The following is an 11,439-nucleotide window of genomic DNA, read 5'->3' on the forward strand; positions in this document are numbered from 1 at the left end:
CTGGATAATCTGCAGTGTGGATAATCCAGAATTAGACAAACCTATTGAGAAGAACTTGACATTCCATTCACACAACCTTGGAGACCGGATGCTAAACTGAAAACATTTGGATCAGCTAGCAGCTTAGTTACTATAATGATACATAATTCTTTCTGTAAAGGATTTTATCAAAAGAATCCCCTTGCAAAGTAGGTTTTTAGCAAGAGTGAAAAAGGCTAGAATACTTAGATTTAGAAAATAGATACAGAATATTGCTCAGCCATAAAAAGGAACAAAATTGTGCCACTTGCAGAGACGTGGATGGACCTAGAGACTGTCATACAGAATGAAGTAAGTCAGAAAGAGAAAAATATATTAATGCCTATATGTGGAATCTGGAACAATGGTATAGATGAACTTATTTGCAAAGGAGAAATAGAGACAGAGAACAAACATGGATACCAAGGGGGAAAGGGGGGGTGGGATAGATTGGGATTGACATATATGCACTACTGTGTATAAAACATAACTAATGAGAACCGACTGTATAGCACATGGAACTCTACTCACTGCTCTGTAGTGACCTAAATGGGAAGGAAATCCAAGGAAGAGGGAATGTATGTATACGTGTAGCTGATTCACTTTGCTGTACAGCAGAAACTAACTCATCGTAATAAAGCAACTATGCTCCGATGTATAAAAAAAAAAAAAAAAAAAAGGTACAGGAATGTTATTATACTTCAGATTATTCCTACCAGTGGATGTGTTGGCATAAAAACAAAACACTGGTTCTCACTCTGCTACCAACCTCCCCTCCCTTAAATTTCTGCTTTTCTCATTCCAAAACTTTTTATAAATAATGCAGGTTAGGAATATTTATAATACAGGCATACCTCGGAAATGTGAGTTCAGTTCAAGACCACCACATATAAGTTATGTTTACACTATACTGTTGTCTATTAAGTGTGCAATAGCATTGTGTTGAAGAAACAATGTACATACCTTAATTTTAAAATACTTCATTGCTAAAAAATGCTAATCATCATCTGAGCCTTCAATGGGTCATAATCTTTTTGCTGGTGCTGGAGGGTCTTGCCTCTCTGTTGATGGCTGCCGACTGATCAAGGTGGTGGTTACTGAAGATTGGGGCAGCTGTGGCAATTTCTTAAAATAACAGTAGAGTTTGCCACATCAATTGACTCTTCCTTTCATGCAAGATTTCTCTAACATGCAATGCTGTTTACTAGCATTTTACCCACAGTAGAACTTCTTTCAAATTTGGAGTAAGTCCTCTCAAACCCCGTGCTGCTTTATCAACTAAGTTTATGTCATATTCTAAATCCTTTGTCATTTCAGCAATCTTTACAGTATCACCAGTAGATTCCATCTCAAGAGACCTTTTTATTTGCTCATCCGTAAGAAGCTCCTCCTCCATTACAGTTTTATCATGAGATTGCAGCAATTCAGTCATACCTTCAGGCTCCACTTCTAATTCTATCTCTCTTGCTGTTTCCACCACATCTGCAGTTACTTCCTCCACTGAAATCTTGAAGCCCTCAGAGTCATCCATGAGGGTTGGAATCAACTTCTTCCAAACTCCTGTTAATGGTATTTTGACCTCTTCCCATGAATCATGAATGTTTTTAATGGCACCTAGAACCCTTTCCAGGTTTTCAATCGACTTTGCCCAGATCCATCAGAGGAATCGCTATCCATGGCAGCTATAGCCTTAACAAAATGTTTATTAAAAAATAAGGCTTGAAAGTTGAAACTACTTGATCCATGGGCTGCAGAAAGAATGTTGTGTTAATCTCATACATCTCCATCAGAGCTCCTGGGTGACCAAGTGCATTGTCAATGAGCAGTAATATTTTGAAAGGAATCTTTTTTTTTTTCTGAGCTGTAGGTCTCAATGGTGGGCTTAAAATATTCAGTAAACCATGCTGTAAATAGATGTGCTACCATCCAAGCTTTGTTGCGTTTAAAGAGCACAGGCAGAGTAGATTTAGCATAATTCTTACGGGCCCTAGGATTTTTGGAATGGTAAATGAGCATTGCTTTCAACTTAAAGTCACTGGCTGCATTAGCCCCTAGCAAGAGAGTCAGCTTGTCCTTTGAAACTTTGAGGCCAGGCATTGACTTCTCTTTAGCTATGAAAGTCCTACATGACATCTTCCAATATAGGGCTGTTTCATCTACATTGAAAATCTGTGTTTAATATAGCCACCCACATTAGTTACCTTACCTAGATTTTCTGGATAATCTGCTGCAGCTTCTACATCAGCACTTGCTGCTTCATCTTGCACTTTGATATTATGGAGATGGCTTCTTTCCTTAAACCTCATGGACTAACCTCTGCTAGCTTCAAACTTTTCTTCTGCAGCTTCCTCGCCTCTCTCAGCCTTCATAGAATTGAAGGGAGTTAGGGCCTTGCTCTGGATTAGGCTTTGGCTTAAGGGAATGTTGTGGCTGGTTGGATTTCCTTCAAGAACTCTTCCCTCGAATTCACAACTTGGCTAACTGGCACAAGAGGGCCAGCTTTCGGCCTGTTTCTGCTTTTGACATGCCTTCCTTACTAAACGTCATTTCTAGCTTTTGATTTAAAGTGAGAGACATGTGACTTCCTTTCACTTGAACACTTAGAGGTTATTAATTGGTCTAATTTCAAAATTGTTGTGTCTCAGGGAATAGGGAGGCCCAAGGAGTGGGAGAGATGGGAGAACAGCCCACTGGTGGAGCAGTCAGAACACACAACATTTATGAATTAAGCTTGCCGTCTTATACGGGCGCGGTTCATGACACCCCAAAACAATTACAATGGTAACATCAAGGATCACAGATCACCATAACAAAATAATGAAAAAGTTAGAAGTACTGCGAGAACTACCAAAATGTGACACACAAAGTGAGCAAATGCTATTGGAAAAATTGCACTGATAGACTTGTTCGATGCAGGGTTGCCACCAACCCTGAATTTGTAAAAATGTGCAATAAAGCAAAGCACAATAAAACAAGGTATGCCTGTATATTGTGAGCATCTTTTCCATGTTGGTATACTTCCACAGCATGATTTAGTGGTTGCAGTAATAATCTGTTTTATGGCTATTCCATACCGTAGCCATTTTCTATTAGTGGTTAAGTAACTGTAGGCAGTGGAGCATTGATGGCCTAGGGAAGGACATTGAGAAATGTAATAAGGAGATTCCATTTAATAAAGATTAAGAATAGCTGTTCTCTTTAAGCTGCCATACCTTCCTATTTGAGTGTCTGAGTAATTATTCCTAGTAAGTGTCTTCAGCTGACCATGTGAAATAATTGAAAGTTATGAATGTTAAATTTTCTTGCCATTTGGGGATTTTCTATGCTGTATCCATATTAATGTTCATCTGGTTTTATAAGTATCATTTGTACAGCAGTGCAAGAGAGCTTCCATAGGGAGAAGTGGTTAGATATCTTAAACAGAAAATAGAGTTCAGTGATCAGAGATGGGGATTGGAAGGCAAAAGAGGAAAACAGCTGAAGAGAAACCACATTTCTAGGCCCTCAGGGTGTTTTTTAGAGGGCTCATGGGAAATGGTGATGTTTGTCACCTGACACCTAAATGAGTTCCTGCTGCCTTTGTGTTTAAAGTGATAAATCTTCAATCTTTGTAAGAGCGTATGCAAAAATACCTTTTTAAGTGTGAAAGTCTTAGGAAGGAGCTACAATATTCAGCTGAATACACAACAATAAAAAACTGAAAAGAATTAGCTTAGTAATAAGAAGCTTGCTCATTTAAGAAGAAAGTAAATTAACACAACATAATAAATCAACTATACTTCAATAAAATAAATTTTAAAAAAACAGTCAATGAAGGCCAAGATTATATAAATCTTTGTTTAATGCCTACCAGCAACATCTCAATGTTCACCTAAAGCCTCTAGCAGTGTCATGCATAATTTACTGCATATATTAATTTTGAACACCAAGATGGGAAAAATCAGTCCCACCAACTTAAAGGCTGTATAAAACCTCAAAATATAGAGATGACCTATGCCAGAGACAGTCAGATGGAGTTCTGTTCAAGTGGAATGTTCTTGCATAAGTCAACAATTGTTAGCCTCTATTCAAAATGAAAATTTGAGGGGTTTTTTAAAATGTGATCCTGGAACTATAAGAATGTAATGATTATTTAAAATGAAAATAAATTATAGGTATTTCTCTATTTTAAAGCACCGAGGTTCATATCTATTCCATGACATTACAGTGGAATTTTTTACACGATCTGGTACTGCAAATTCAAGGGAATTACCAAGGCATTTTAACAAGAGACTTGAATGGGGTAGTGGTTTCAAGTCTGCTTGAGTCATAGATGTAAAATGCTAAAGTATGGAAATTAGGCATTGTACTTTAAAGATAAATCTAAAACTAGAGAGCTAAGATTTCCACAAGGAATGCGGGAATACATGCTAGCGTATGGATTTCACTAATGATAAATATTTGTAAGTTACCTAGATTTAAAGTCTCTGAGGTTCACTATTAGGTGACAATTTTTAAAATATTGATGTGTTAATAAGAAATAGCCAAACCTACTACTATTAAGAAATTGTTATTGGAATTCTTCATAAAGTAAGATTTTCTGAAAGTAAGACCACAGCAAAAAACTGAAGATATGGGCTAGTGCATTTCTTCCACATTGGTGGAGGCTACAACAAGAACTTGTTGGACATTTTAAGAATTGTATATGTGTAAAAGTAATCGCGTGGGTTTCTCTTAAAGCTACTTTCTTAAAACAGTCTGTGCTACCTCAGTTAAGGACTTTTTTTCCCCTCTACCGATAAGAACCAAGAATGGACCATGAATTGGTTCTCGGTTGTATTTGGATTAAATAGCAACTTTCCTTTGTTATTCTGTACATTGCTGAATTTGAACTTCTTGGAAACTGCACATTTATTGTCACCCAATGATATTGTCGAGGCTGTTTCTTTTTAATTCTGGTACTTCCAGTTATCTAGAGGCTGGACATATCTTCCTAAGTTTGTCTTTTCATTGCACAGATGAAGGTTCTCAGAATTCATATTCCGAGAGCCACCATCTCATTGGAAGTTAAAAGAGCAAACTCCAAACATGTCTAATTTTCCTGGCCTCTTCCCAGTGGCTTTTCTTGAGCAACATGAAAACCACTGAGATCTTATTCTCATGTGCTTGAGGTGAGGACTCTTGCCTCAGGATCATATTTTATGTTTTTTCTTCTCAAGCAAGTGATGCCTAGTACTTTTTGGAAAATATACCCTCATATCAAAGATTCTATTTGTGGTCAAGGATTACAGAAATGGTTCCTTTACTTTTACCTTCTTTACTAGTAGACAAGTCTTTCTAAATGTTCTATTCCATGTCCTCAGCCTTTCCAGTAGCCTCCCTTCAACTCTCGCCCCGATCTTTTTTAACTTTCCCCAGGAATAGCAGCATTCTCTGTGATCCCTTCCACCGTACCACCATTTGGGCACCTGTAGGTAAACCCTTCCAGGTAAAACATGGACTCAGTTGGACTCCAAGTCTCTCTCTGAGGTCTTTAAATCCGCTTAAAGCACTGAAGGGAATTGGGTGCCACCTTTTAGAGCACATCTGATTTTCAGTCATTTCCCATGCTTTCCTGGTCATTTGGAAACTGCTCCCGGGCTAGGCCGACAAAAGCTTATTTTCTAGCTTTGGACTCTTATTTCAGTTCAAGTTCCCTTATTTTCTGGTTTCAGTAAAGGGCATCTAATGCCATGCTTTGCAGATTATGTTCTTTGAATATCATTTTCCTTATCTGTAAATGGAAATGATTACCTACATGAAATTCAAGTAAGAAACTGAGACCTAGAGATGCTGTGAAATAATTTGCCCTCCTTGGCAGCCTCCCTCTTGTTCTGGCTCTTTGTAAAACCCAGCATGACCCTGAAAGAAAATGTTGAGGTGCTGCTGAGAGCAACGTGAAATAAAAGCAAAAAGCCTTCGGATTTTAGAGCTCTACCTTTAGTTGGGTGACCCAGTTTGTACGAAGTGAACTCAGGTAAGTAATCTTATTTAATCTTTACCACAGCCCTATGGGTGTAGGGACTATTACCTCCATTTTGCAGAGGAAAAAAAAAAAAAAAAAAAAGCTGAGGCTTAAGAGTCCAAGTAGCTGGCTTAAGGTAAAGATAAAAATCCCCAAATCTAAAGCATTTTCAGGAAGATTTCGTGCAAAATGTTTCATGAGTTGCTTACAACTGTGGTGTGAGCATTTTTCATTTAACGCAGTGGTCCTCTAATTCCTGGGCATGCCAATCAAAAGATTTCAGCAGCATTTCCTAATATAATACAGTTCATTTTTATTCTCGAACTGTCATGCCCATGAAGGACTTGGGCTAGATTAAGGTACCATGTCTTCTTTCAAAATTGATTTGTGGACTCAAATTGGGCACTAAAGTGCTCTGACCAGCAAATGGAACGTCAAAATTGGCTGAAACTGTGGTTGAACCAGGAGTTTTACTTAGGTTTTTAATTTCTTCTTTGAGACCAAAGCATGAGCAGATATTGGCCCAGCCAGATTACTGTTGACTTTTTGAGGAATTAGTCTTTCCAGAATCATGGAAACTTGCCTTTACTTGTAGTCTCTTAGTATGTAATTTGCTTTATCCTAGAAAGAAAATAAAAAATGGGAGACAGGCCTCATCTATTTTATTACTATGTGATGCCCTTTCTTTTTCCTGGACCACATTTCGGCCCCCAGCTGCTTTCCCGTTCTGACCCTCTAATTTCTATTGCTTTTTCGCATCTTACCAAAAAAACTATTTAAATCAGTCCACTGACCTGATGAGTCTTAACTCTGAATCCAGTTTCTGTAACTTAACCCTGTGAGTGATAACTGCTAAAGGTATCCTAATTGAGGAGAGGGTTCCTCTTCCAGGGATGTGTGCAGGAAATTTCATTTGCTGCCAGATCCCAGACCTGGGGATCCCATTTGCTTCCCCACCTCCCCTCGTCTGAGTGGGCGAACCTTAGCTTCTCCCTTTACATGAGGGACTTTCAACCTCAGCACTGTTGACATTTGGGGCTGAATAATCGGGGAGGGGGGCACTGTCCTGTGCATTGTTTAGCAGCATCTCTGCCCTCCACCTACCAGACATCAGTTGTACACACATACATACACACACACACACACACACACACACACACAGTTGTGACAATCCAAAATGCCTTGACACATTGCCAATTGTACCCTGGGGGGCAAAATTGCACCTGATTGAAAACCACTGCTTTTTTTTTTTCTTATAACTTTTTTTTTTATTCAAACAGAAAGTCACAAAAGTTATAATCATCCTCATCAGTTCACTCAGTCCCATGTAATTAATTTGTTTTTCATCTTGATCTTTTGTTAGCACTTTTATGAATTCATCAGTTTTCCATTAGAGTTCTGAAAATGCTTATTCATTCAGTTCAGCAGTACAGTCAGTTACCAGAAACCTGTACTTGTCAGAGTCTTTTCCATGAATTCCTTGAAGATGAAACCCTTTTATGGGAGGAACATTTTTGCAAAAGCATCAGAGTACACCCAGAACTGTCTGTAAATGACAAAAGACTTAAAAAATGACCACGGTTAAAGATTTGATGAAAGTTCATAATAATGCAATTGACAAGGAAATTTAGTTATTTCTGAGATACACATTTTAAAATAATAACTAGAATTATGACTTATAACATTATAGCAGAACATATAAGATTTTTAGGAATTTCATGTAATGTCTGAAACATTTATATTAACATATTTCCATACAAATAACCCAAAGAAAGTTAAGTGTTAGTTTTTTGGAGAACCGCTGCTTTTTTAAAAATATTTTAATTTTACTGTAGTATAGTTGATTTACAATGTGTTAGTTTCAGGTGTACAACAAAGTGAGAACCACCGCTTTAGAAGAACATTTGAGTTTATTAGATAAACATTCAACCAAGCCCTCGCTTAGCCAGTCAACTTGAGCAAGTTGGACATACTAGACATTCTATGGGCAAGTGACAGAAAAACACTTTTAAATGGCTAAAATAACCGTCTATGAGTACTTGAGTTAAGCATGCTACTAAATGTTTTACCTAAAGTCTCATTTAATACTCAAACTCTGTGGGGGAATTAGCATCCCGTCTTACAGGTAAGAAGACCACCTCGGATGAATGAACTTGCCAAGGTCACACAGTGAGGGGCAGAACTGGCATTCAGCCCAGGTTGGTGGGATTCTGACACCTACGTTCTTCACCCCTGCTCTGTACTGATTCCTTGCCCTCCGGTAGCTCACATTCTAACTTGAGATGCTACAGTCAGTATTCCTGGGCCTCAGGCCCCCTTCTTAAAAAGCTGTCTCTCACACTTGCCAGGTCCTCTAGAGGTCTCTCTGCTGCCAGGCCCCAGACCACTCTTCTCCAAGGACAGGCTTTATAGCTATCCAGGCCCTCCCTCTACTGCACTTGCCACCAAGGACACACTGTGCATAAACCTGGCAGCTCCATCAAATTGCCTCAGAATCTATCTGGTGAAAGATACTATGTTGTTTGTGGAACAAACAATGAAGAACTAAGCTGCCTAAGAATCCATGTTCCGGGTGCCAAGAATCTATCTGAAAACTTAGGACATCTGCAGCCCTCTGGGAAGCCTCATTTTTCTGTGATTTTCCCATCTGACCCTGGTTCCATGAAGGAAGCATCACTTGCAGGCCTCAGGAGGGGTTGGGGGATGCTGTCTTACCTTTACAGGGCTTTGAGAGACATCCTTAGATTCATTTGCTCCCCATTATCAAAAGATGGAAAAAGCCACCTAAGTGTGAGATCTTGTTCCTCTTTGGCAGATCTGTACCTGCCTCTTGGGTGCGCTGTGCAGTGCCGAGGTCATCTGGAGCGAACCCCGAGACATCCTCACGCTCTACGGCATGATACTAACACTGGTTTGATCCAGCAAAGCTCCCCAGTAGATTTGTCACTGTATCACTTAGATCTTGAAGAAATCACTAGCTCATCTACGAAGAGACCAGAAACCATCGATGAGGGAGTGCCTTCCAGACCTTTCCACCTAAGAGCGAACACCCTTGAGCTGGCGCTGTTAATTCTACCTGAATATGAGAGTCGCCTGGGAGCCTTTTCAGATGCGCTGGTGCTGGACCTCACCCTTGAGGTCCTGATTCAGCTGGTGAGGATGGGCCCAGCGAGGCTGTGTGGAGGAGGTGAGGATGAGGGCATTACACTCTCCCAAGCTGGCCCTGTTAAGCCGCAAGCCCGAAATTTCTTTGAAGCCTTGTGGCTAATCTATTTATTTGTTTATTTGGCTGCACCGGGTCTTAGTTGTGGCATGCGGGATCTAGTTCCCTGACCAGGGATCAAATCCAGGCCCCCTGCACTGGGAGTGCGGAGTCTTACCCACTGGACCCCCAGGGAAGTCCCTTTGTGTTTACTCTTGATCCATGAACAATTTGCATTTTCCAAACATCCATATATGATATTAAAATACCTTAAATTACTAAACTTCCCCCATACACTTCCAAGAGTAAAATCGATGAGCCTGGAAGCTATTTATCACATATCACATACTTTCATTTGAGGCAGGTGGGATCCAGGTCTTGGAGACCCCTTCACACTCTCACTGTCTGCGAAGCTGTGTCATGAGAGAAATTTACAGCTGTTGGCCACCTTCCTTGGGCTTCTGAGAACCCCTTCCTCATTTGAAAGTGCCTGGACTTCCCCACGGCTAGGTTCTTGAGGGCTTCATAGGCTGCACAGGTAAAAGAGGAACAAGAAGTTCTGCCTGAGTAACAGACATCATATTTTGACCAGGAAAGACGACACAAATGGGGGAAACCTTGACAGTGCGGCCGGGGATGCTGAGGCCTGAGCCAGGGAGAGAGGCCTCCTGCTCTCAGAGTCCGCACCCCCGGGGGCTTCTGATGCCTCACTTAAATGCCTCACTTTCTTTCCAATAATATAAGAACGAGTTCCTTATATTTTTATCTTTGACCCTTCTGCCAGTCCCAGAGGCAGGGCGGTGCCCCGTTTTGCAGAGGAGGGGGAAATGGGACTCAGCGAGGCTTCCAGAACTGGAAACCAGGAGGCTCTGGGGCGAGGGCAACGCTCGGGGAAGCTGAGCCCAGCCTGCCCGTTTGGTCGGAACAACCTCCCACGGTGCCGACCCGGAGCCTTCCTTCCCTCAGGACGTTTGCAGCATCTAAAGCTGGCTGGATTCACAGCCAGCTTTAATTATGGTAAAACAGAGTCCCTGGGTGGGAAATATTTTATTCATAAAAAGTACCTCTCTATTCCACGGCGTCCATAGCAAGCAGACTCTCCTGGACATCTGTGCATCCATTACTCCATGTCACCAAGCACGTGCGGGCCCTGCAGGGAGAGCTGGGTCACACACGGCGTCCTGTCGCCTGCAGGGCCCCCTTGGCAGGTACGAGCAGCGTGGGGCCTCTCTTAGGGTGGACTCCATCCTACACCACTGCCCTCCCACCATCCCCAGAGACACCCTGTGTTTTCACATCCTGGAGGCCTTACAAGGGCCTGGAGTGGACCCCCATCCTGCTAGGAGGCGGCAGGACGGGCCTGAGGACGGCCCTGTTCAGGGTTGCGAGGGAGGCTCGGCTGAGTCCTCAGCTCCCAAAACGAAGCCAGGCAGGGGGCTGGCCACGTGGAGGTGTCAGCACACAAGGAGCCCAGAAAGCCTGCGCAAACCCTGCGGGAGTCCAGAGTGGGATCCACGTGCCATTTCACAGAAGGGGGAGGTGACGAGGAGAGAAAAAACTGTATACTTTCTGAGACTCACCAGGCAGAGACGTCAGAGAAAAAGATGACCTTCGGCCCAGCAGTCCAGATACTTGACTGGAGGGTCAAATAAAGAGAGCAGTTAGGTTCCATGAGGTTTCTGGCCCGGGCTGGGGCTTCTGGTGAGGGCAGGGGGATGAGCGGTCTCACCTGCAGCCCATTCTGCCTGGGCCCATCGGACCTGTCCAGGCAGAGGGATGAGGCTTGCGAGGGTGGCAGCTGAAAACCCTGGGCCGGGATGAATCCTCCGGAAAAGCGCTTCCACTCCCTTCCCTTGCCCACGCCCCTCCCACTAACATGTGTCAGCTGGACCCAGCTACTGGCCTGGGGAAAAAAGACAGAAAACAGGTTCTGTCCTGCTAGCCAGGTCTTCCCCTCCCACTCAGATCTCCCCTAGAGTTTAGGAAACAGGACTTCAGTGCATTCTTCTAATGCTGACTAAATTCCTTCCTCTGGGCAGCTTTGTGTGCCCTTGGCACAGACAAGAAAAAGAGTAGGAAGGGTTTAAAATAGCACACAACTGGCCAACTTGCACTGCCAACATAGGCTAGCTATTACAAACCAAAAAATCCAGGTGGTGCAATTTGTTGCAACTGTCTTTGGCGTGGACTCGGGTGTGGTGCGCATTTTTAAGAGCACACATGTTGCCTGGGTGGA

The 11,439-nt window shown here is 42.1% G+C and overlaps 1 long non-coding RNA gene across 3 annotated transcripts; it reads right to left on the reverse strand.

Annotated features, from left to right (window-relative positions):
* Window positions 1–7,392: 7,392 nt before the first annotated feature.
* LOC130704639 (uncharacterized) lies at window positions 7,393–11,007 on the reverse strand. 3 transcript variants are annotated; one of them, XR_009005088.1, is made up of 4 exons: window positions 10,784–11,007; window positions 10,268–10,353; window positions 9,553–9,733; window positions 7,393–8,984 (listed from the first exon to the last, which is right to left on the reverse strand). It is a non-coding gene; the product is annotated as an uncharacterized LOC130704639 (long non-coding RNA). The 3 variants fall into 3 exon arrangements; XR_009005089.1 differs by having other exon boundaries at window positions 7,393–7,547; window positions 8,717–9,733; XR_009005087.1 differs by having other exon boundaries at window positions 7,393–9,733.
* Between the last annotated feature and the right edge of the window lie 432 nt (window positions 11,008–11,439).

The sequence above is a fragment of the Balaenoptera acutorostrata genome, chromosome 13, assembly GCF_949987535.1.
Source record: "Balaenoptera acutorostrata chromosome 13, mBalAcu1.1, whole genome shotgun sequence".
Lineage (NCBI taxonomy): Eukaryota > Metazoa > Chordata > Mammalia > Artiodactyla > Balaenopteridae > Balaenoptera > Balaenoptera acutorostrata.